The following is a 22,069-nucleotide window of genomic DNA, read 5'->3' as shown; positions in this document are numbered from 1 at the left end:
AGCTGTGGAGGGAGGTTCACTCTGTGTCTGACCCCGGGATTGTGTGATGGGAAGGTGTGTAGGTAGATTCACACAGTGCCTGACCCCGGAAGTGTGTGTGGGACGGTGTGGAGGGAGATTCACTCTGTGTCTGACCCCGGGAGTGTGTGATGGGACGGTTTGGATGGAGACTCATTCTGTGAGTGACCCCGGGAGTGTGTGATGTGGCGGTGTGTAATGAGATTCACTCTGTGTCTGACCACGGGGGTTTTTTGATGTGTCTGTGTGGATGGAGATTCACTCTGTGTCTGACCCCCGGATTGTGAGATGGTACGGTGAGGAGCAAGATTCACTCTGTGTCTGACCCCGGGAGTGTGCGATACGAAGGTGTGGAGGGAGATTCACTCTGTGTCTGACACTGGGAGTGTGTGATGGGAAGTTGTGGAGGTAGATTCACACAGTGCCTGACCCCCGGAGTGTGTGATGGGACGGTGTGGAGGTAGATTCACTCAGTGTCTGACCCCGGGAGTGTGTGATTTGACGGTCTGGAGGGAGATTCACTCTGTGTCTGACCCCGGGAGTATGTGATGCGAAGGTGTGCAGGGAGATTCACTCTGTGTCTGACCCCGGGAGTGTGTGATGGGGCGGTGTGGAGGGAGATTCACTCCGTGTCTGACCCCGGTTTGTGTGATTTGACGGTCTGGAGGGAGATTCACTCTGCGTCTGACCCCGGGAGTGTGTGATGGGACAGTGTGGATGGAGATTCACTCTGTGTCTGACCCCGGGAGTGTGTGATGGGAGGGGGTCGATGGATATTCACTCTGTGTCTGACCACTGGGAGTGTGTGATGGGAAGTTGTGGAGGTAGATTCACACAGTGCCTGACCCCGGAGTGTGTGATGTGCCGGTGTGCAATGAGATTCACTCAGTGTATGACCACGGGAGTTTCTGATGTGACGTTGTGGATGGAGATTCACTCTGTGTCTGACACCGGCAGTGTGTGATGCGAAGCTGTGGAGGGAGGATCACACTGTGTCTGACCCCGGGATTGTGTGATGGGAAGGTGTGGAGGGAGGTTCACTCTGTGTCTGACCCCGGGATTGTGTGATGGGAAGGTGTGTAGGTAGATTCACACAGTGCCTGACCCCGGAAGTGTGTGTGGGACGGTGTGGATGGAGATTCACTCTGTGTCTGACCCCGGGAGTGTCTGATGGGAAGGTGTGGATGTAGATTCACTCTGTGCCTGACCCCAGGACTGTGTGATGGGACGGTTTGGATGGAGACTCATTCTGTGAGTGACCCCGGGAGTGTGTGATGTGGCGGTGTGTAATGAGATTCACTCTGTGTCTGACCACGGGGGTTTTTTGATGTGTCTGTGTGGATGGAGATTCACTCTGTGTCTGACCCCCGGATTGTGAGATGGTACGGTGAGGAGCAAGATTCACTCTGTGTCTGACCCCGGGAGTGTGCGATACGAAGGTGTGGAGGGAGATTCACTCTGTGTCTGACACTGGGAGTGTGTGATGGGAAGTTGTGGAGGTAGATTCACACAGTGCCTGACCCCCGGAGTGTGTGATTTGACGGTCTGGAGGGAGATTCACTCTGTGTCTGACCCCGGGAGTATGTGATGCGAAGGTGTGCAGGGAGATTCACTCTGTGTCTGACCCCGGGAGTGTGTGATGGGGCGGTGTGGAGGGAGATTCACTCCGTGTCTGACCCCGGTTTGTGTGATTTGACGGTCTGGAGGGAGATTCACTCTGCGTCTGACCCCGGGAGTGTGTGATGGGACAGTGTGGATGGAGATTCACTCTGTGTCTGACCCCGGGAGTGTGTGATGGGAGGGGGTCGATGGATATTCACTCTGTGTCTGACCACTGGGAGTGTGTGATGGGAAGTTGTGGAGGTAGATTCACACAGTGCCTGACCCCGGAGTGTGTGATGTGCCGGTGTGCAATGAGATTCACTCAGTGTATGACCACGGGAGTTTCTGATGTGACGTTGTGGATGGAGATTCACTCTGTGTCTGACACCGGCAGTGTGTGATGGGACGGTGTGCAGGGAGATTCACTCTGTGTCTGACCCCGGGAGTGTGTGATGGGGCGGTGTGGAGGGAGATTCACTCCGTGTCTGACCCCGGGTGTGTGTGATTTGACGGTCTGGAGGGAGATTCACTCTGCGTCTGACCCCGGGAGTCTGTGATGTTGCGGTGTGGAATGAGATTCACTCTGTGTCTGACCCCGGGAGTGTGTGATGGGAGGGGGTCGATGGATATTCACTCTGTGTCTGACCACTGGACTGTCTGATGGGACGGTGTGTAGAGAGTTTATCTCTGTGTCTGACGCCCGGATTGTGACATGGCACGGTGAGGAGCGAGATTCACTCTGTGTCTGACCCCGGGAGTGTGTGATGGGACGGTGTGGAGGGGGATTCACTCCGTGTCTGACCCCAGCCGTCTTTGATGGGACGATGGGGAGGGAGATTCACTCTGCGTCTGACCACGGGAGTGTGTGATGGGACGGTGTGGATGGAAATTCACTCTGTGTCAGACACCCGGATTTTGAGATGGTACAGTGAGGAGCAAGACTCACTCTGTGTCTGACCCCGGGAGTGTGTGATGCGAAGGTGTGGAGGGAGATTCACTCTGTGTCTGACCCCGGGAATGTGTGATGGGAAGGTGTGGAGGTAGATTCACTCTGTGCCTGACACCAGGAGTGTGTGATGGGACGGTTTGGATGGAGACTCATTCTGTGAGTGTCCCCGGGAGTATGTGATGTGGCGGTGTGCAATGAGATTCACTCTGTGTCTGACCACGGGGGTTTTTTGATGTGACTGTGTGGATGGAGATTCACTCTGTGTCTGACCCCCGTATTGTGAGATGGTACGGTGAGGAGCGAGATTCACTCTGTGTCTGACCCCGGGAGTGTGCGATACGAAGGTGTGGAGGTAGATTCACACAGTGACTGACCCCGGAAGTGTGTGATGTGCCGGTGTGCAATGAGATTCACTCAGTGTATGACCACGGGAGTTTCTGATGTGACGTTGTGGATGGAGATTCACTCTGTGTCTGACCCCGGAAGTGTGTGATGGGACGGTGTGGAGGTAGATTCACTCAGTGTCTGACCCCAGGAGTGTGTGATTTGACGGTCTGGAGGGAGATTCACTCTGTGTCTGTCCCCGGGTGTATGTGATGCGAAGATGTGCAGGGAGATTCACTCTGTGTCTGACCCCGGGAGTGTGTGATGGGGCGGTGTGGAGGGAGATTCACTCCGTGTCTGACCCCGGGTGTGCGTGATTTGACGGTCTGGAGGGATATTCACTCTGCGTCTGACTCCGGGAGTGTGTGATGGGACAGTGTGGATGGAGATTCACTCTGTGTCTGACCACGGGAGTGTGTGATGGGACGGTGTGGGGGTAGATTGACACATTGCCTGACCCCGGGAGTCTGTGATGTTGCGGTGTGGAATGAGATTCACTCTGTGTATGACCCCGGGAGTGTGTGATGGGAGGGCGTCGATGGATATTCACTCTGTGTCTGACCACTGGAGTGTCTGATGGGACGGTGTGGGAGTAGATTCACACAGTGCCTGACCCCGGAAGTGAGTGTGGGACGGTGTGGAGGGAGATTCACTCTGTGTCTGACCCCGGGAGTGTGTGATGGGAAGGTGTGGAGGTAGATTCACTCTGTGCCTGACCCCAGGAGTCTGTGATGGGACGGTTTGGATGGAGACTCATTCTGTGAGTGTCCCCGGGAGTATGTGATGTGGCGGTGTGTAATGAGATTCACTCTGTGTCTGACCACGGGGGTTTTTTGATGTGACTGTGTGGATGGAGATTCACTCTGTGTCTGACACCCGGATTGTGAGATGGTACGGTAAGGAGCGAGATTCACTCTGTGTCTGACCCCGGGAGTGTGCGATACGAAGGTGTGTTGAGGTAGATTCACACAGTGCCTGACCCCGGAAGTGTGTGATGTGCCGGTGTGCAATGAGATTTACTCAGTGTATGACCACGGGAGTTTCTGATGTGACTTTGTGGATGGAGATTATCTCTGTGTCTGACGCCCGGATTGTGACATGGCACGGTGAGGAGCGAGATTCACTCTGTGTCTGACCCCGGGAGTGTGTGATGGGACGGTGTGGAGGGGGATTCACTCTGTGTCTGACCCCGGGAGTGTCTGATGGGAAGGTGTGGATGCAGATTCACTCTGTGCCTGACCCCAGGACTGTGTGATGGGACGGTTTGGATGGAGACTCATTCTGTGAGTGACCCCGGGAGTGTGTGATGTGGCGGTGTGTAATGAGATTCACTCTGTGTCTGACCACGGGTGTTTTTTGATGTGACTGTGTGGATGGAGATTCACTCTGTGTCTGACCCCCGGATTGTGAGATGGTACGGTGAGGAGCAAGATTCACTCTGTGTCTGACCCCGGGAGTGTGCGATACGAAGGTGTGGAGGGAGATTCACTCTGTGTCTGACACTGGGAGTGTGTGATGGGAAGTTGTGGAGGTAGATTCACACAGTGCCTGACCCCGGAGTGTGTGATGTGCCGGTGTGCAATGAGATTCACTCAGTGTATGACCACGGGAGTTTCTGATGTGACGTTGTGGATGGAGATTCACTCTGTGTCTGACACCGGCAGTGTGTGATGGGACGGTGTGGAGGTAGATTCACTCAGTGTCTGACCCCGGGAGTGTGTGATTTGACGGTCTGGAGGGAGATTCACTCTGTGTCTGACCCCGGGAGTATGTGATGCGAAGGTGTGCAGGGAGATTCATTCTGTGTCTGACCCCGGGAGTGTGTGATGGGGCGGTGTGGAGGGAGATTCACTCCGTGTCTGACCCCGGGTGTGTGTGATTTGACGGTATGGAGGGAGATTCACTCTGCGTCTGACCCCGGGAGTGTGTGATGGGACAGTGTGGATGGAGATTCACTCTGTGTCTGAGCACGGGAGTGTGTGATGGGACGGTGTGGGGGTAGATTGACACAGTGCCTGACCCCGGGAGTCTGTGATGTTGCGGTGTGGAATGAGATTCACTCTGTGTCTGACCCCGGGAGTGTGTGATGGGAGGGGGTCGATGGATATTCACTCTGTGTCTGACCACTGGAGTGTCTGATGGGACGGTGTGTAGAGAGATTATCTCTGTGTCTGACGCCCGGATTGTGAGATGGCACGGTGAGGAGCGAGATTCACTCTGTGTCTGACCCCGGGATTGTGTGATGGGACGGTGTGGAGGGGGATTCACTCCGTGTCTGACCCCAGCCGTCTTTGATGGGACGATGGGGAGGGAGATTCACTCTGCGTCTGACCACGGGAGTGTGTGATGGGACGGTGTGGATGGAAATTCACTCTGTGTCTGACGCCCGGATTGTGAGATGGCACGGTGAGGAGCGAGATTAACTCTGTGTCTGACCCCGGGAGAGTGTTATGGGACGGTGTGGAGGGGGATTCACTCCGTGTCTGACCCCAGCCGTCTTTGATGGGACGATGGGGAGGGAGATTCACTCTGCGTCTGACCACCGGAGTGTGTGATGGGACGGTGTGGATGGAATTTCACTCTGTGACTGACACCCGAATTTTGAGATGGTACAGCGAGGAGCAAGATTCACTCTGTCTCTGACCCCGGGAGTGTGTGATGCGAAGCTGTGGATGGAGATTCACTCTGTGTCTGACCCCGGGATTGTGTGATGGGAAGGTGTGTAGGTAGATTCACACAGTGTCTGACCCCGGAAGTGTGTGTGGGACGGTGTGGAGGGAGATTCACTCTGTGTCTGACCCCGGGAGTGTCTGATGGGAAGGTGTGGATGTAGATTCACTCTGTGCCTGACCCCAGGACTGTGTGATGGGACGGTTTGGATGGAGACTCATTCTGTGAGTGACCCCGGGAGTGTGTGATGTGGCGGTGTGTAATGAGATTCACTCTGTGTCTGACCACGGGGGTTTTTTGATGTGACTGTGTGGATGGAGATTCACTCTGTGTCTGACCCCCGGATTGTGAGATGGTACGGTGAGGAGCAAGATTCACTCTGTGTCTGACCCCGGGAGTGTGCGATACGAAGGTGTGAAGGGAGATTCACTCTGTGTCTGACACTGGGAGTGTGTGATGGGAAGTTGTGGAGGTAGATTCACACAGTGCCTGACCCCGGAGTGTGTGATGTGCCGGTGTGCAATGAGATTCACTCAGTGTATGACCACGGGAGTTTCTGATGTGACGTTGTGGATGGAGATTCACTCTGTGTCTGACACCGGCAGTGTGTGATGCGAAGCTGTGGAGGGAGGATCACACTGTGTCTGACCCCGGGATTGTGTGATGGGAAGGTGTGGAGGGAGGTTCACTCTGTGTCTGACCCCGGGATTGTGTGATGGGAAGGTGTGTAGGTAGATTCACACAGTGCCTGACCCCGGAAGTGTGTGTGGGACGGTGTGGAGGGAGATTCACTCTGTGTCTGACCCCGGGAGTGTCTGATGGGAAGGTGTGGATGTAGATTCACTCTGTGCCTGACCCCAGGACTGTGTGATGGGACGGTTTGGATGGAGACTCATTCTGTGAGTGACCCCGGGAGTGTGTGATGTGGCGGTGTGTAATGAGATTCACTCTGTGTCTGACCCCGGGAGTGTGCGATACGAAGGTGTGGAGGGAGATTCACTCTGTGTCTGACACTGGGAGTGTGTGATGGGAAGTTGTGGAGGTAGATTCACACAGTGCCTGACCCCGGAGTGTGTGATGTGCCGGTGTGCAATGAGATTCACTCAGTGTATGACCACGGGAGTTTCTGATGTGACGTTGTGGATGGAGATTCACTCTGTGTCTGACACCGGCAGTGTGTGATGGGACGGTGTGGAGGTAGATTCACTCAGTGTCTGACCCCGGGAGTGTGTGATTTGACGGTCTGGAGGGAGATTCACTCTGTGTCTGACCCCGGGAGTATGTGATGCGAAGGTGTGCAGGGAGATTCATTCTGTGTCTGACCCCGGGAGTGTGTGATGGGGCGGTGTGGAGGTAGATTCACACAGTGCCTGACCCCGGAGTGTGTGATGTGCCGGTGTGCAATGAGATTCACTCAGTGTATGACCACGGGAGTTTCTGATGTGACGTTGTGGATGGAGATTCACTCTGTGTCTGACACCGGCAGTGTGTGATGGGACGGTGTGGAGGTAGATTCACTCAGTGTCTGACCCCGGGAGTGTGTGATTTGACGGTCTGGAGGGAGATTCACTCTGTGTCTGACCCCGGGAGTATGTGATGCGAAGGTGTGCAGGGAGATTCACTCTGTGTCTGACCCCGGGAGTGTGTGATGGGGCGGTGTGGAGGGAGATTCACTCCGTGTCTGACCCCGGGTGTGTGTGATTTGACGGTCTGGAGGGAGATTCACTCTGCGTCTGACCCCGGGAGTGTGTGATGGGACAGTGTGGATGGAGATTCACTCTGTGTCTGAGCACGGGAGTGTGTGATGGGACGGTGTGGGGGTAGATTGACACAGTGCCTGACCCCGGGAGTCTGTGATGTTGCGGGGTGGAATGAGATTCACTCTGTGTCTGACCCCGGGAGTGTGTGATCGGAGGGGGTCGATGGATATTCACTCTGTGTCTGACCACTGGAGTGTCTGATGGGACGGTGTGTAGAGAGATTATCTCTGTGTCTGACGCCCGGATTGTGAGATGGCACGGTGAGGAGCGAGATTCACTCTGTGTCTGACGCCGGGATTGTGTGATGGGACGGTGTGGAGGGGGATTCACTCCGTGTCTGACCCCAGCCGTCTTTGATGGGACGATGGGGAGGGAGATTCACTCTGCGTCTGACCACGGGAGTGTGTGATGGGACGGTGTGGATGGAAATTCACTCTGTGTCTGACACCCGGATTTTGAGATGGTACAGTGAGAAGCAAGACTCACTCTGTGTCTGACCCCGGGAATGTGTGATGGGAAGGTGTGGAGGGAGATTCACTCTGTGTCTGACCCCGGGAGTGTGTGATGGGAAGGTGTGGAGGTAGATTCACTCTGTGCCTGACACCAGGAGTTTGTGATGGGACGGTTTGGATGGAGACTCATTCTGTGAGTGTCCCCGGGAGAATGTGATGTGGCGGTGTGTAATGAGATTCACTCTGTGTCTGACCACGGGGATTTTTTGATGTGACTGTGTGGATGGAGATTCACTCTGTGTCTGACCCCCGTATTGTGAGATGGTACGGTGAGGAGCGAGATTCACTCTGTGTCTGACCCCGGGAGTGTGCGATACGAAGGTGTGGAGGTAGATTCACACAGTGCCTGACCCCGGAAGTGTGTGATGTGCCGGTGTGCAATGAGATTCACTCAGTGTATGACCACGTGAGTTTCTGATGTGACGTTGTGGATGGAGATTCCCTCTGTGTCTGACAGCGGCAGTGTGTGATGGGACCGTGTGGAGGTAGATTCACTCAGTGTCTGACCCCAGGAGTGTGTGATTTGACGGTCTGGAGGGAGATTCACTCTGTGTCAGACCCCGGGTGTATGTGATGCGAAGGTGTGCAGGGAGATTCACTCTGTGTCTGACCCCGGGAGTGTGTGATGGGGCGGTGAGGAGGGAGATTCACTCCGTGTCTGACCCCGGGTGTGCGTTATTTGACGGTCTGGAGGGAGATTCACTCTGCGTCTGACTCCGGGAGTGTGTGATGGGACGGTGTGGGGGTAGATTGACACAGTGCCTGACCCCGGGAGTCTGTGATGTTGCGGTGTGGAATGAGATTCACTCTGTGTCTGACCCCGGGAGTGTGTGATGGGAGGGTGTCGATGGATATTCACTCTGTGTCTGACCACTGGAGTGTCTGATGGGACGGTGTGGGAGTAGATTCACACAGTGCCTGACCCCGGAAGTGAGTGTGGGACGGTGTGGAGGGAGATTCACTCTGTGTCTGACCCCGGGAGTGTGTGATGGGAAGGTGTGGAGGTAGATTCACTCTGTGCCTGACCCCAGGAGTGTGTGATGGGACGGTTTGGATGGAGACTCATTCTGTGAGTGTCGCCGGAAGTGTGTGATGTGCCGGTGTGCAATGAGATTCACTCAGTGTATGACCACTGGAGTGTCTGATGGGACGGTGTGGGAGTAGATTCACACAGTGCCTGACCCCGGAAGTGAGTGTGGGACGGTGTGGAGGGAGATTCACTCTGTGTCTGACCACTGGGAGTGTGTGATGGGAAGTTGTGGAGGTAGATTCACACAGTGCCTGACCCCGGAGTGTGTGATGTGCCGGTGTGCAATGAGATTCACTCAGTGTATGACCACGGGAGTTTCTGATGTGACGTTGTGGATGGATATTCACTCTGTGTCTGACACCGGCAGTGTGTGATGGGACGGTGTGGAGGTAGATTCACTCAGTGTCTGACTCCGGGAGTGTGTGATTTGACGGTCTGGAGGGAGATTCACTCTCTGTCTGAGCCCGGGAGTGTGTGATGGGACAGTGTGGATGGAGATTCACTCCGTGTCTGACCGCGGGAGAATGTGATGCGAAGGTGTGCAGGGAGATTCACTCTGTGTCTGACCCCGGGAGTGTGTGATGGGAAGGTGTGGAGGGAGATTCACTCCGTGTCTGACCCCGGGTGTGCGTGATTTGACGGTCTGGAGGGAGATTCACTCTGCGTCTGACCCCGGGAGTGTGTGATGGGACAGTGTGGATGGAGATTCACTCTGTGTCTGACCACGGGAGTGTGTGATGGGAGGGGGTCGATGGATATTCACTCTGTGTCTGACCACTGGAGTGTCTGATGGGACGGAGTGGAGAGAGATTATCTCTGTGTCTGACGCCCGGATTGTGACATGGCACGGTGAGGAGCGAGATTCACTCTGTGTCTGACTCCGGGTGTGTGTGATGGGACGGTGTGGAGGGGGATTCACTCCGTGTCTGACCCCAGCCGTCTTTGATGGGACGATGGGGAGGGAGATTCACTCTGCGTCTGACCACGGGAGTGTGTGATGGGACGGTGTGGATGGAAATTCACTCTGTGTCTGACACCCAGATTTTGAGATGGTACAGTGAGGAGCAAGATTCACTCTGTGTCTGACCCCGGGAGTGTGTGATGCGAAGGTGTGGAGGGAGATTCACTCTGTGTCTGACCCCGGGATTGTGTGATGGGAAGGTGTGCAGGTAGATTCACACAGTGCCTGATCACGGAAGTGAGTGTGGGACGGTGTGGAGGGAGATTCACTCTGTGTCTGAACCCGGGAGTGGGTGATAGGACGGTGTGGATGGAGTTTCACTCTGTGTCTGACGCCGTTAGTGTGTGATGGAAAGGCGTGAAGGGATATTCACTCTATGTGTGTCCCCGGGACTCTGTGATGGGACGGTGCGCACCTATATTGACTCTGTGTTTGAACACGGTCGTGTGTCAAGGGACGGTCTGGAGGTAGATTCACTCTGTCTCTGACCCCGGGTGTGTGTGATGGGACGGTGTGGAGGGAGATTCACTCCGTGTCTGACCCCGGGTTTGTGTGATTTGACGGTCTGGAGGGAGATTCACTCTGCGTCTGACCCCGGGAGTGTGTGTTGGGACAGTGTGGATGGACATTCACTCTGTGTCTGACCACGGGAGTGTGTGATGGGACTGTGTGGGGGTAGATTGACACAGTGCCTGACCCCGGGAGTCTGTGATGTTGCGGTGTGTAATGAGATTCACTGTCTGACCCCGGGAGTGTGTGATGGGAGGGGGTCGATGGATATTCACTCTGTGTCTGACCACTGGAGTGTCTGATGGGACGGTGTGTAGAGAGATTATCTCTGTGTCTGACGCCCGGATTGTGACATGGCACGGTGAGGAGCGAGATTAACTCTGTGTCTGACCCCGGGAGTGTGTTATGGGACGGTGTGGAGGGGGATTCACTCCGTGTCTGACCCCAGCCGTCTTTGATGGGACGATGGGGAGGGAGATTCACTCTGCGTCTGACCATGGGAGTGTTTGATGGGACGGTGTGGATGGAATTTCTCTCTGTGACTGACACCCGGATTTTGAGATGGTACAGCGAGGAGCAAGATTCACTCTGTGTCTGACCCCGGGAGTGTGTGATGCGAAGGTGTGGAGGGAGATTCACTCTGTGTCTGACCCCGGGATTGTGTGATGGGAAGGTGTGTAGGTAGATTCACACAGTGCCTGACCCCGGAAGTGTGTGTGGGACGGTGTGGAGGGAGATTCACTCGGTGTCTGACCGCGGGAGTGTCTGATGGGAAAGTGTGGAGGTAGATTCACTCTGTGCCTGACCCCAGGACTGTGTGATGTGACGGTTTGGATGGAGACTCATTCTGTGAGTGACCCCGGGAGTGTGTGATGTGGCGGTGTGTAATGAGATTCACTCTGTGTCTGACCACGGGGGTTTTTTGATGTGACTGTGTGGATGGAGATTCACTCTGTGTCTGACCCCCGGATTGTGAGATGGTACGGTGAGGAGCAAGATTCACTCAGTGTCTGACCCCGGGAGTGTGTGATGGGACGGTCTGGAGGGAGATTCACTCTGTGTCTGACCCCGGGAGTGTGTGATGCGAAGGTGTGCAGGGAGATTCACTCTGTGTCTGACCCCGGTAGTGTGTGATGGGGCGGTGTGGAGGGAGATTCACTCCGTGTCTGACCCGGGTGTGTGTGATTTGACGGTCTGGAAGGAGATTCACTCTGCGTCTGACCCCGGGAGTGTGTGATGGGACAGTGTGGATGGAGATTCACTCTGTGTCTGACCACGGGAGTGTGTGATGGGACGGTGTGGAGGGAGAGTCACTCCATGTCTGACCCCGGGTGTGTGTGATTTGACGGTCTGGAGGGAGATTCACTCTGCGTCTGACCCCGGGAGTGTGTGATGGGACTGTGTGGATGGAGATTCACTCTGTGTCTGACCACGGGAGTGTGTGATGGGACGGTGTGGGGGTAGATTGACACAGTGCCTGACCCCGGGAGTCCGTGATGTTGCGGTGTGTAATGAGATTCACTGTCTGACCCCGGGAGTGTGTGATGGGAGGGGGTCGATGGATATTCACTCTGTGTCTGAACACTGGAGTGTCTGATGGGACGGTGTGGAGAGATTACCTCTGTGTCTGACGCCCGGATTGTGAGATGGCACGGTGAGGAGCGAGATTAACTCTGTGTCTGACCCCGGGAGTGTGTTATGGGACGGTGTGGAGGGGGATTCACTCCGTGTCTGACCCCAGCCGTCTTTGATGGGACGATGGGGAGGGAGATTCACTCTGCGTCTGACCTCCGGAGTGTGTGATGGGACGGTGTGGATGGAATTTCACTCTGTGACTGACACCCGGATTTTGAGATGGTACAGCGAGGAGCAAGATTCACTCTGTGTCTGACCCCGGGAGTGTGTGATGCGAAGCTGTGGAGGGAGATTCACTCTGTGTCTGACCCCGGGATTGTGTGATGGGAAGGTGTGTAGGTAGATTCACACAGTGCCTGACCCCGGAAGTGTGTGTGGGACGGTGTGGAGGGACGGTGTGGAGGGAGATTCACTCTGTGTCTGACCCCGGGAGTGTCTGATGGGAAAGTGTGGAGGTAGATTCACTCTGTGCCTGACCCCAGGACTGTGTGATGGGACGGTTTGGATGGAGACTCATTCTGTGAGTGACCCCGGGAGTGTGTGATGTGGCGGTGTGTAATGAGATTCACTCTGTGTCTGACCACGGGGGTTTTTTGATGTGACTGTGTGGATGGAGATTCACTCTGTGTCTGACCCCCGGATTGTGAGATGGTACGGTGAGGAGCAAGATTCACTCTGTGTCTGACCCCGGGAGTGTGCGATACGAAGGTGTGGAGGGAGATTCACTCTGTGTCTGACACTGGGAGTGTGTGATGGGACGGTGTGGAGGTAGATTCACTCAGTGTCTGACTCCGGGAGTGTGCGATACGAAGGTGTGGAGGGAGATTCACTCTGTGTCTGACCCCGGGAGAATGTGATGCGAAGGTGTGCAGGGAGATTCACTCTGTGTCTGACCCCGGGAGTGTGTGATGGGGCGGTGTGGAGGGAGATTCACTCCGTGTCTGACCCCGGGTGTGCGTGATTTGACGGTCTGGAGGGAGATTCACTCTGCGTCTGACCCCGGGAGTGTGTGATGGGACAGTGTGGATGGAGATTCACTCTGTGTCTGACCACGGGAGTGTGTGATGGGAGGGGGTCGATGGATATTCACTCTGTGTCTGACCACTGGAGTGTCTGATGGGACGGAGTGGAGAGAGATTATCTCTGTGTCTGACGCCCGGATTGTGACATGGCACGGTGAGGAGCGAGATTCACTCTGTGTCTGACTCCGGGAGTGTGTGATGGGACGGTGTGGAGGGGGATTCACTCCGTGTCTGACCCCAGCCGTCTTTGATGGGACGATGGGGAGGGAGATTCACTCTGCGTCTGACCACGGGAGTGTGTGATGGGACGGTGTGGATGGAAATTCACTCTGTGTCTGACACCCAGATTTTGAGATGGTACAGTGAGGAGCAAGATTCACTCTGTGTCTGACCCCGGGAGTGTGTGATGCGAAGGTGTGGAGGGAGATTCACTCTGTGTCTGACCCCGGGATTGTGTGATGGGAAGGTGTGCAGGTAGATTCACACAGTGCCTGATCACGGAAGTGAGTGTGGGACGGTGTGGAGGGAGATTCACTCTGTGTCTGAACCCGGGAGTGGGTGATAGGACGGTGTGGATGGAGTTTCACTCTGTGTCTGACGCCGTTAGTGTGTGATGGAAAGGCGTGAAGGGATATTCACTCTATGTGTGTCCCCGGGACTCTGTGATGGGACGGTGCGCACCTATATTGACTCTGTGTTTGAACACGGTCGTGTGTCAAGGGACGGTCTGGAGGTAGATTCACTCTGTCTCTGACCCCGGGTGTGTGTGATGGGACGGTGTGGAGGGAGATTCACTCCGTGTCTGACCCCGGGTTTGTGTGATTTGACGGTCTGGAGGGAGATTCACTCTGCGTCTGACCCCGGGAGTGTGTGATGGGACAGTGTGGATGGACATTCACTCTGTGTCTGACCACGGGAGTGTGTGATGGGACTGTGTGGGGGTAGATTGACACAGTGCCTGACCCCGGGAGTCTGTGATGTTGCGGTGTGTAATGAGATTCACTGTCTGACCCCGGGAGCGTGTGATGGGAGGGGGTCGATGGATATTCACTCTGTGTCTGACCACTGGAGTGTCTGATGGGACGGTGTGGAGAGAGATTATCTCTGTGTCTGACGCCCGGATTGTGACATGGCACGGTGAGGAGCGAGATTAACTCTGTGTCTGACCCCGGGAGTGTGTTATGGGACGGTGTGGAGGGGGATTCACTCCGTGTCTGACCCCAGCCGTCTTTGATGGGACGATGGGGAGGGAGATTCACTCTGCGTCTGACCATGGGAGTGTTTGATGGGACGGTGTGGATGGAATTTCTCTCTGTGACTGACACCCGGATTTTGAGATGGTACAGCGAGGAGCAAGATTCACTCTGTGTCTGACCCCGGGAGTGTGTGATGCGAAGGTGTGGAGGGAGATTCACTCTGTGTCTGACCCCGGGATTGTGTGATGGGAAGGTGTGTAGGTAGATTCACACAGTGCCTGACCCCGGAAGTGTGTGTGGGACGGTGTGGAGGGACGGTGTGGAGGGAGATTCACTCTGTGTCTGACCCCGGGAGTGTCTGATGGGAAAGTGTGGAGGTAGATTCACTCTGTGCCTGACCCCAGGACTGTGTGATGGGACGGTTTGGATGGAGACTCATTCTGTGAGTGACCCCGGGAGTGTGTGATGTGGCGGTGTGTAATGAGATTCACTCTGTGTCTGACCACGGGGGTTTTTTGATGTGACTGTGTGGATGGAGATTCACTCTGTGTCTGACCCCCGGATTGTGAGATGGTACGGTGAGGAGCAAGATTCACTCTGTGTCTGACCCCGGGAGTGTGCGATACGAAGGTGTGGAGGGAGATTCACTCTGTGTCTGACACTGGGAGTGTGTGATGGGACGGTGTGGAGGTAGATTCACTCAGTGTCTGACTCCGGGAGTGTGTGATTTGACGGTCTGGAGGGAGATTCACTCTCTGTCTGAGCCCGGGAGAATGTGATGCGAAGGTGTGCAGGGAGATTCACTCTGTGTCTGACCCCGGGAGTGTGTGATGGGGCGGTGTGGAGGGAGATTCACTCCGTGTCTGACCCCGGGTGTGCGTGATTTGACGGTCTGGAGGGAGATTCACTCTGCGTCTGACCCCGGGAGTGTGTGATGGGACAGTGTGGATGGAGATTCACTCTGTGTCTGACCACGGGAGTGTGTGATGGGAGGGGGTCGATGGATATTCACTCTGTGTCTGACCACTGGAGTGTCTGATGGGACGGAGTGGAGAGAGATTATCTCTGTGTCTGACGCCCGGATTGTGACATGGCACGGTGAGGAGCGAGATTCACTCTGTGTCTGACTCCGGGAGTGTGTGATGGGACGGTGTGGAGGGGGATTCACTCCGTGTCTGACCCCAGCCGTCTTTGATGGGACGATGGGGAGGGAGATTCACTCTGCGTCTGACCACGGGAGTGTGTGATGGGACGGTGTGGATGGAAATTCACTCTGTGTCTGACACCCAGATTTTGAGATGGTACAGTGAGGAGCAAGATTCACTCTGTGTCTGACCCCGGGAGTGTGTGATGCGAAGGTGTGGAGGGAGATTCACTCTGTGTCTGACCCCGGGATTGTGTGATGGGAAGGTGTGCAGGTAGATTCACACAGTGCCTGATCACGGAAGTGAGTGTGGGACGGTGTGGAGGGAGATTCACTCTGTGTCTGAACCCGGGAGTGGGTGATAGGACGGTGTGGATGGAGTTTCACTCTGTGTCTGACGCCGTTAGTGTGTGATGGAAAGGCGTGAAGGGATATTCACTCTATGTGTGTCCCCGGGACTCTGTGATGGGACGGTGCGCACCTATATTGACTCTGTGTTTGAACACGGTCGTGTGTCAAGGGACGGTCTGGAGGTAGATTCACTCTGTCTCTGACCCCGGGTGTGTGTGATGGGACGGTGTGGAGGGAGATTCACTCCGTGTCTGACCCCGGGTTTGTGTGATTTGACGGTCTGGAGGGAGATTCACTCTGCGTCTGACCCCGGGAGTGTGTGATGGGACAGTGTGGATGGACATTCACTCTGTGTCTGACCACGGGAGTGTGTGATGGGACTGTGTGGGGGTAGATTGACACAGTGCCTGACCCCGGGAGTCTGTGATGTTGCGGTGTGTAATGAGATTCACTGTCTGACCCCGGGAGTGTGTGATGGGAGGGGGTCGATGGATATTCACTCTGTGTCTGACCACTGGAGTGTCTGATGGGACGGTGTGGAGAGAGATTATCTCTGTGTCTGACGCCCGGATTGTGACATGGCACGGTGAGGAGCGAGATTAACTCTGTGTCTGACCCCGGGAGTGTGTTATGGGACGGTGTGGAGGGGGATTCACTCCGTGTCTGACCCCAGCCGTCTTTGATGGGACGATGGGGAGGGAGATTCACTCTGCGTCTGACCATGGGAGTGTTTGATGGGACGGTGTGGATGGAATTTCTCTCTGTGACTGACACCCGGATTTTGAGATGGTACAGCGAGGAGCAAGATTCACTCTGTGTCTGACCCCGGGAGTGTGTGATGCGAAGGTGTGGAGGGAGATTCACTCTGTGTCTGACCCCGGGATTGTGTGATGGGAAGGTGTGTAGGTAGATTCACACAGTGCCTGACCCCGGAAGTGTGTGTGGGACGGTGTGGAGGGAGATTCACTCTGTGTCTGACCGCGGGAGTGTCTGATGGGAAAGTGTGGAGGTAGATTCACTCTGTGCCTGACCCCAGGACTGTGTGATGTGACGGTTTGGATGGAGACTCATTCTGTGAGTGACCCCGGGAGTGTGTGATGTGGCGGTGTGTAATGAGATTCACTCTGTGTCTGACCACGGGGGTTTTTTGATGTGACTGTGTGGATGGAGATTCACTCTGTGTCTGACCCCCGGATTGTGAGATGGTACGGTGAGGAGCAAGATTCACTCTGTGTCTGACCCCGGGAGTGTGCGATACGAAGGTGTGCAGGGAGATTCACTCTGTGTCTGACACTGGGAGTGTGTGATGGGTAGTTGTGGAGGTAGATTCACACAGTGCCTGACCCCGGAAGTGTGTGATGTGCCGGTGTGCAATGAGTTTCACTCAGTGTATGACCACGGGAGTTTCTGATGTGACGTTGTGGATGGAGATTCACTCTGTGTCTGACACCGGCAGTGTGTGATGGGACGGTGTGGAGGTAGATTCACTCAGTGTCTGACCCCGGGAGTGTGTGATTTGACGGTCAGGACGGAGATTCACTCTGTGTCTGATCCCGGGAGTATGTGATGCGAAGGTGTGCAGGGAGATTCACTCTGTGTCTGACCCCGGTAGTGTGTGATGGGGCGGTGTGGAGGGAGATTCACTCCGTGTCTGACCCGGGTGTGTGTGATTTGACGGTCTGGAAGGAGATTCACTCTGCGTCTGACCCCGGGAGTGTGTGATGGGACAGTGTGGATGGAGATTCACTCTGTGTCTGACCACGGGAGTGTGTGATGGGACGGTGTGGAGGGAGAGTCACTCCATGTCTGACCCCGGGTGTGTGTGATTTGACGGTCTGGAGGGAGATTCACTCTGCGTCTGACCCCGGGAGTGTGTGATGGGACTGTGTGGATGGAGATTCACTCTGTGTCTGACCACGGGAGTGTGTGATGGGAAGGTGTGGGGGTAGATTGACACAGTGCCTGACCCCGGGAGTCTGTGATGTTGCGGTGTGTAATGAGATTCACTGTCTGACCCCGGGAGTGTGTGATGGGAGGGGGTCGATTGATATTCACTCTGTGTCTGACCACTGGAGTGTCTGATGGGACGGTGTGGAGAGATTACCTCTGTGTCTGACGCCCGGATTGTGAGATGGCACGGTGAGGAGCGAGATTAACTCTGTGTCTGACCCCGGGAGTGTGTTATGGGACGGTGTGGAGGGGGATTCACTCCGTGTCTGACCCCAGCCGTCTTTGATGGGACGATGGGGAGGGAGATTCACTCTGCGTCTGACCACGGGAGTGTGTGATGGGACGGTGTGGATGGAATTTCACTCTGTGACTGACACCCGGATTTTGAGATGGTACAGCGAGGAGCAAGATTCACTCTGTGTCTGACCCCGGGAGTGTGTGATGCGAAGCTGTGGAGGGAGATTCACTCTGTGTCTGACCCCGGGATTGTGTGATGGGAAGGTGTGTAGGTAGATTCACATAGTGCCTGACCCCGGAAGTGTGTGTGGGACGGTGTGGAGGGACGGTGTGGAGGGAGATTCACTCTGTGTCTGACCCCGGGAGTGTCTGATGGGAAAGTGTGGAGGTAGATTCACTCTGTGCCTGACCCCAGGACTGTGTGATGGGACGGTTTGGATGGAGACTCATTCTGTGAGTGACCCCGGGAGTGTGTGATGTGGCGGTGTGTAATGAGATTCACTCTGTGTCTGACCACGGGGGTTTTTTGATGTGACTGTGTGGATGGAGATTCACTCTGTGTCTGACCCCCGGATTGTGAGATGGTACGGTGAGGAGCAAGATTCACTCTGTGTCTGACCCCGGGAGTGTGCGATACGAAGGTGTGGAGGGAGATTCACTCTGTGTCTGACACTGGGAGTGTGTGATGGGACGGTGTGGAGGTAGATTCACTCAGTGTCTGACTCCGGGAGTGTGTGATTTGACGGTCTGGAGGGAGATTCACTCTCTGTCTGACCCCGGGAGTATGTGATGCGAAGGTGTGCAGGGAGATTCACTCTGTGTCTGACCCCGGGAGTGTGTGATGGGACGGTGTGGAGGGAGATTCACTCCGTGTCTGACCCCGGGTGTGCGTGATTTGACGGTCTGGAGGGAGATTCACTCTGCGTCTGACCCCGGGAGTGTGTGATGGGACAGTGTGGATGGAGATTCACTCTGTGTCTGACCACGGGAGTGTGTGATGGGAGGGGGTCGATGGATATTCACTCTGTGTCTGACCACTGGAGTGTCTGATGGGACGGAGTGGAGAGAGATTATCTCTGTGTCTGACGCCCGGATTGTGACATGGCACGGTGAGGAGCGAGATTCACTCTGTGTCTGACTCCGGGAGTGTGTGATGGGACGGTGTGGAGGGGGATTCACTCCGTGTCTGACCCCAGCCGTCTTTGATGGGACGATGGGGAGGGAGATTCACTCTGCGTCTGACCACGGGAGTGTGTGATGGGACGGTGTGGATGGAAATTCACTCTGTGTCTGACACCCAGATTTTGAGATGGTACAGTGAGGAGCAAGATTCACTCTGTGTCTGACCCCGGGAGTGTGTGATGCGAAGGTGTGGAGGGAGATTCACTCTGTGTCTGACTCCGGGAGTGTGTGATGGGACGGTGTGGAGGGGGATTCACTCCGTGTCTGACCCCAGCCGTCTTTGATGGGACGATGGGGAGGGAGATTCACTCTGCGTCTGACCACGGGAGTGTGTGATGGGACGGTGTGGATGGAAATTCACTCTGTGTCTGACACCCAGATTTTGAGATGGTACAGTGAGGAGCAAGATTCACTCTGTGTCTGACCCCGGGAGTGTGTGATGCGAAGGTGTGGAGGGAGATTCACTCTGTGTCTGACCCCGGGATTGTGTGATGGGAAGGTGTGCAGGTAGATTCACACAGTGCCTGATCACGGAAGTGAGTGTGGGACGGTGTGGAGGGAGATTCACTCTGTGTCTGAACCCGGGAGTGGGTGATAGGACGGTGTGGATGGAGTTTCACTCTGTGTCTGACGCCGTTAGTGTGTGATGGAAAGGCGTGAAGGGATATTCACTCTATGTGTGTCCCCGGGACTCTGTGATGGGACGGTGCGCACCTATATTGACTCTGTGTTTGAACACGGTCGTGTGTCAAGGGGCGGTCTGGAGGTAGATTCACTCTGTCTCTGACCCCGGGTGTGTGTGATGGGACGGTGTGGAGGGAGATTCACTCCGTGTCTGACCCCGGGTTTGTGTGATTTGACGGTCTGGAGGGAGATTCACTCTGCGTCTGACCCCGGGAGTGTGTGATGGGACAGTGTGGATGGACATTCACTCTGTGTCTGACCACGGGAGTGTGTGATGGGACTGTGTGGGGGTAGATTGACACAGTGCCTGACCCCGGGAGTCTGTGATGTTGCGGTGTGTAATGAGATTCACTGTCTGACCCCGGGAGTGTGTGATGGGAGGGGGTCGATGGATATTCACTCTGTGTCTGACCACTGGAGTGTCTGATGGGACGGTGTGTAGAGAGATTACCTCTGTGTCTGACGCCCGGATTGTGACATGGCACGGTGAGGAGCGAGATTAACTCTGTGTCTGACCCCGGGAGTGTGTTATGGGACGGTGTGGAGGGGGATTCACTCCGTGTCTGACCCCAGCCGTCTTTGATGGGACGATGGGGAGGGAGATTCACTCTGCGTCTGACCATGGGAGTGTTTGATGGGACGGTGTGGATGGAATTTCTCTCTGTGACTGACACCCGGATTTTGAGATGGTACAGCGAGGAGCAAGATTCACTCTGTGTCTGACCCCGGAAGTGTGTGATGCGAAGGTGTGGAGGGAGATTCACTCTGTGTCTGACCCCGGGATTGTGTGATGGGAAGGTGTGTAGGTAGATTCACACAGTGCCTGACCCCGGAAGTGTGTGTGGGACGGTGTGGAGGGACGGTGTGGAGGGAGATTCACTCTGTGTCTGACCCCGGGACTGTGTGATGGGACGGTTTGGATGGAGACTCATTCTGTGAGTGACCCCGGGAGTGTGTGATGTGGCGGTGTGTAATGAGATTCACTCTGTGTCTGACCACGGGGGTTTTTTGATGTGACTGTGTGGATGGAGATTCACTCTGTGTCTGACCCCCGGATTGTGAGATGGTACGGTGAGGAGCAAGATTCACTCTGTGTCTGACCCCGGGAGTGTGCGATACGAAGGTGTGGAGGGAGATTCACTCTGTGTCTGACACTGGGAGTGTGTGATGGGACGGTGTGGAGGTAGATTCACTCAGTGTCTGACCCCGGGAGTGTGTGATTTGACGGTCTGGAGGGAGATTCACTCTCTGTCTGAGCCCGGGAGAATGTGATGCGAAGGTGTGCAGGGAGATTCACTCTGTGTCTGACCCCGGGAGTGTGTGATGGGGCGGTGTGGAGGGAGATTCACTCCGTGTCTGACCCCGGGTGTGCGTGATTTGACGGTCTGGAGGGAGATTCACTCTGCGTCTGACCCCGGGAGTGTGTGATGGGACAGTGTGGATGGAGATTCACTCTGTGTCTGACCACGGGAGTGTGTGATGGGAGGGGGTCGATGGATATTCACTCTGTGTCTGACCACTGGATTGTCTGATGGGACGGAGTGGAGAGAGATTATCTCTGTGTCTGACGCCCGGATTGTGACATGGCACGGTGAGGAGCGAGATTCACTCTGTGTCTGACTCCGGGAGTGTGTGATGGGACGGTGTGGAGGGGGATTCACTCCGTGTCTGACCCCAGCCGTCTTTGATGGGACGATGGGGAGGGAGATTCACTCTGCGTCTGACCACGGGAGTGTGTGATGGGACGGTGTGGATGGAAATTCACTCTGTGTCTGACACCCAGATTTTGAGATGGTACAGTGAGGAGCAAGATTCACTCTGTGTCTGACCCCGGGAGTGTGTGATGCGAAGGTGTGGAGGGAGATTCACTCTGTGTCTGACCCCGGGATTGTGTGATGGGAAGGTGTGCAGGTAGATTCACACAGTGCCTGATCACGGAAGTGAGTGTGGGACGGTGTGGAGGGAGATTCACTCTGTGTCTGAACCCGGGAGTGGGTGATAGGACGGTGTGGATGGAGTTTCACTCTGTGTCTGACGCCGTTAGTGTGTGATGGAAAGGCGTGAAGGGATATTCACTCTATGTGTGTCCCCGGGACTCTGTGATGGGACGGTGCGCACCTATATTGACTCTGTGTTTGAACACGGTCGTGTGTCAAGGGACGGTCTGGAGGTAGATTCACTCTGTCTCTGACCCCGGGTGTGTGTGATGGGACGGTGTGGAGGGAGATTCACTCCGTGTCTGACCCCGGGTTTGTGTGATTTGACGGTCTGG

Source organism: Hemitrygon akajei, unplaced genomic scaffold (assembly GCF_048418815.1).
Source record: "Hemitrygon akajei unplaced genomic scaffold, sHemAka1.3 Scf000081, whole genome shotgun sequence".
Taxonomy (NCBI): domain Eukaryota; kingdom Metazoa; phylum Chordata; class Chondrichthyes; order Myliobatiformes; family Dasyatidae; genus Hemitrygon; species Hemitrygon akajei.
The sequence above is the reverse complement of the archived record's forward strand: the minus strand, read 5'-3'. Positions refer to the sequence as shown.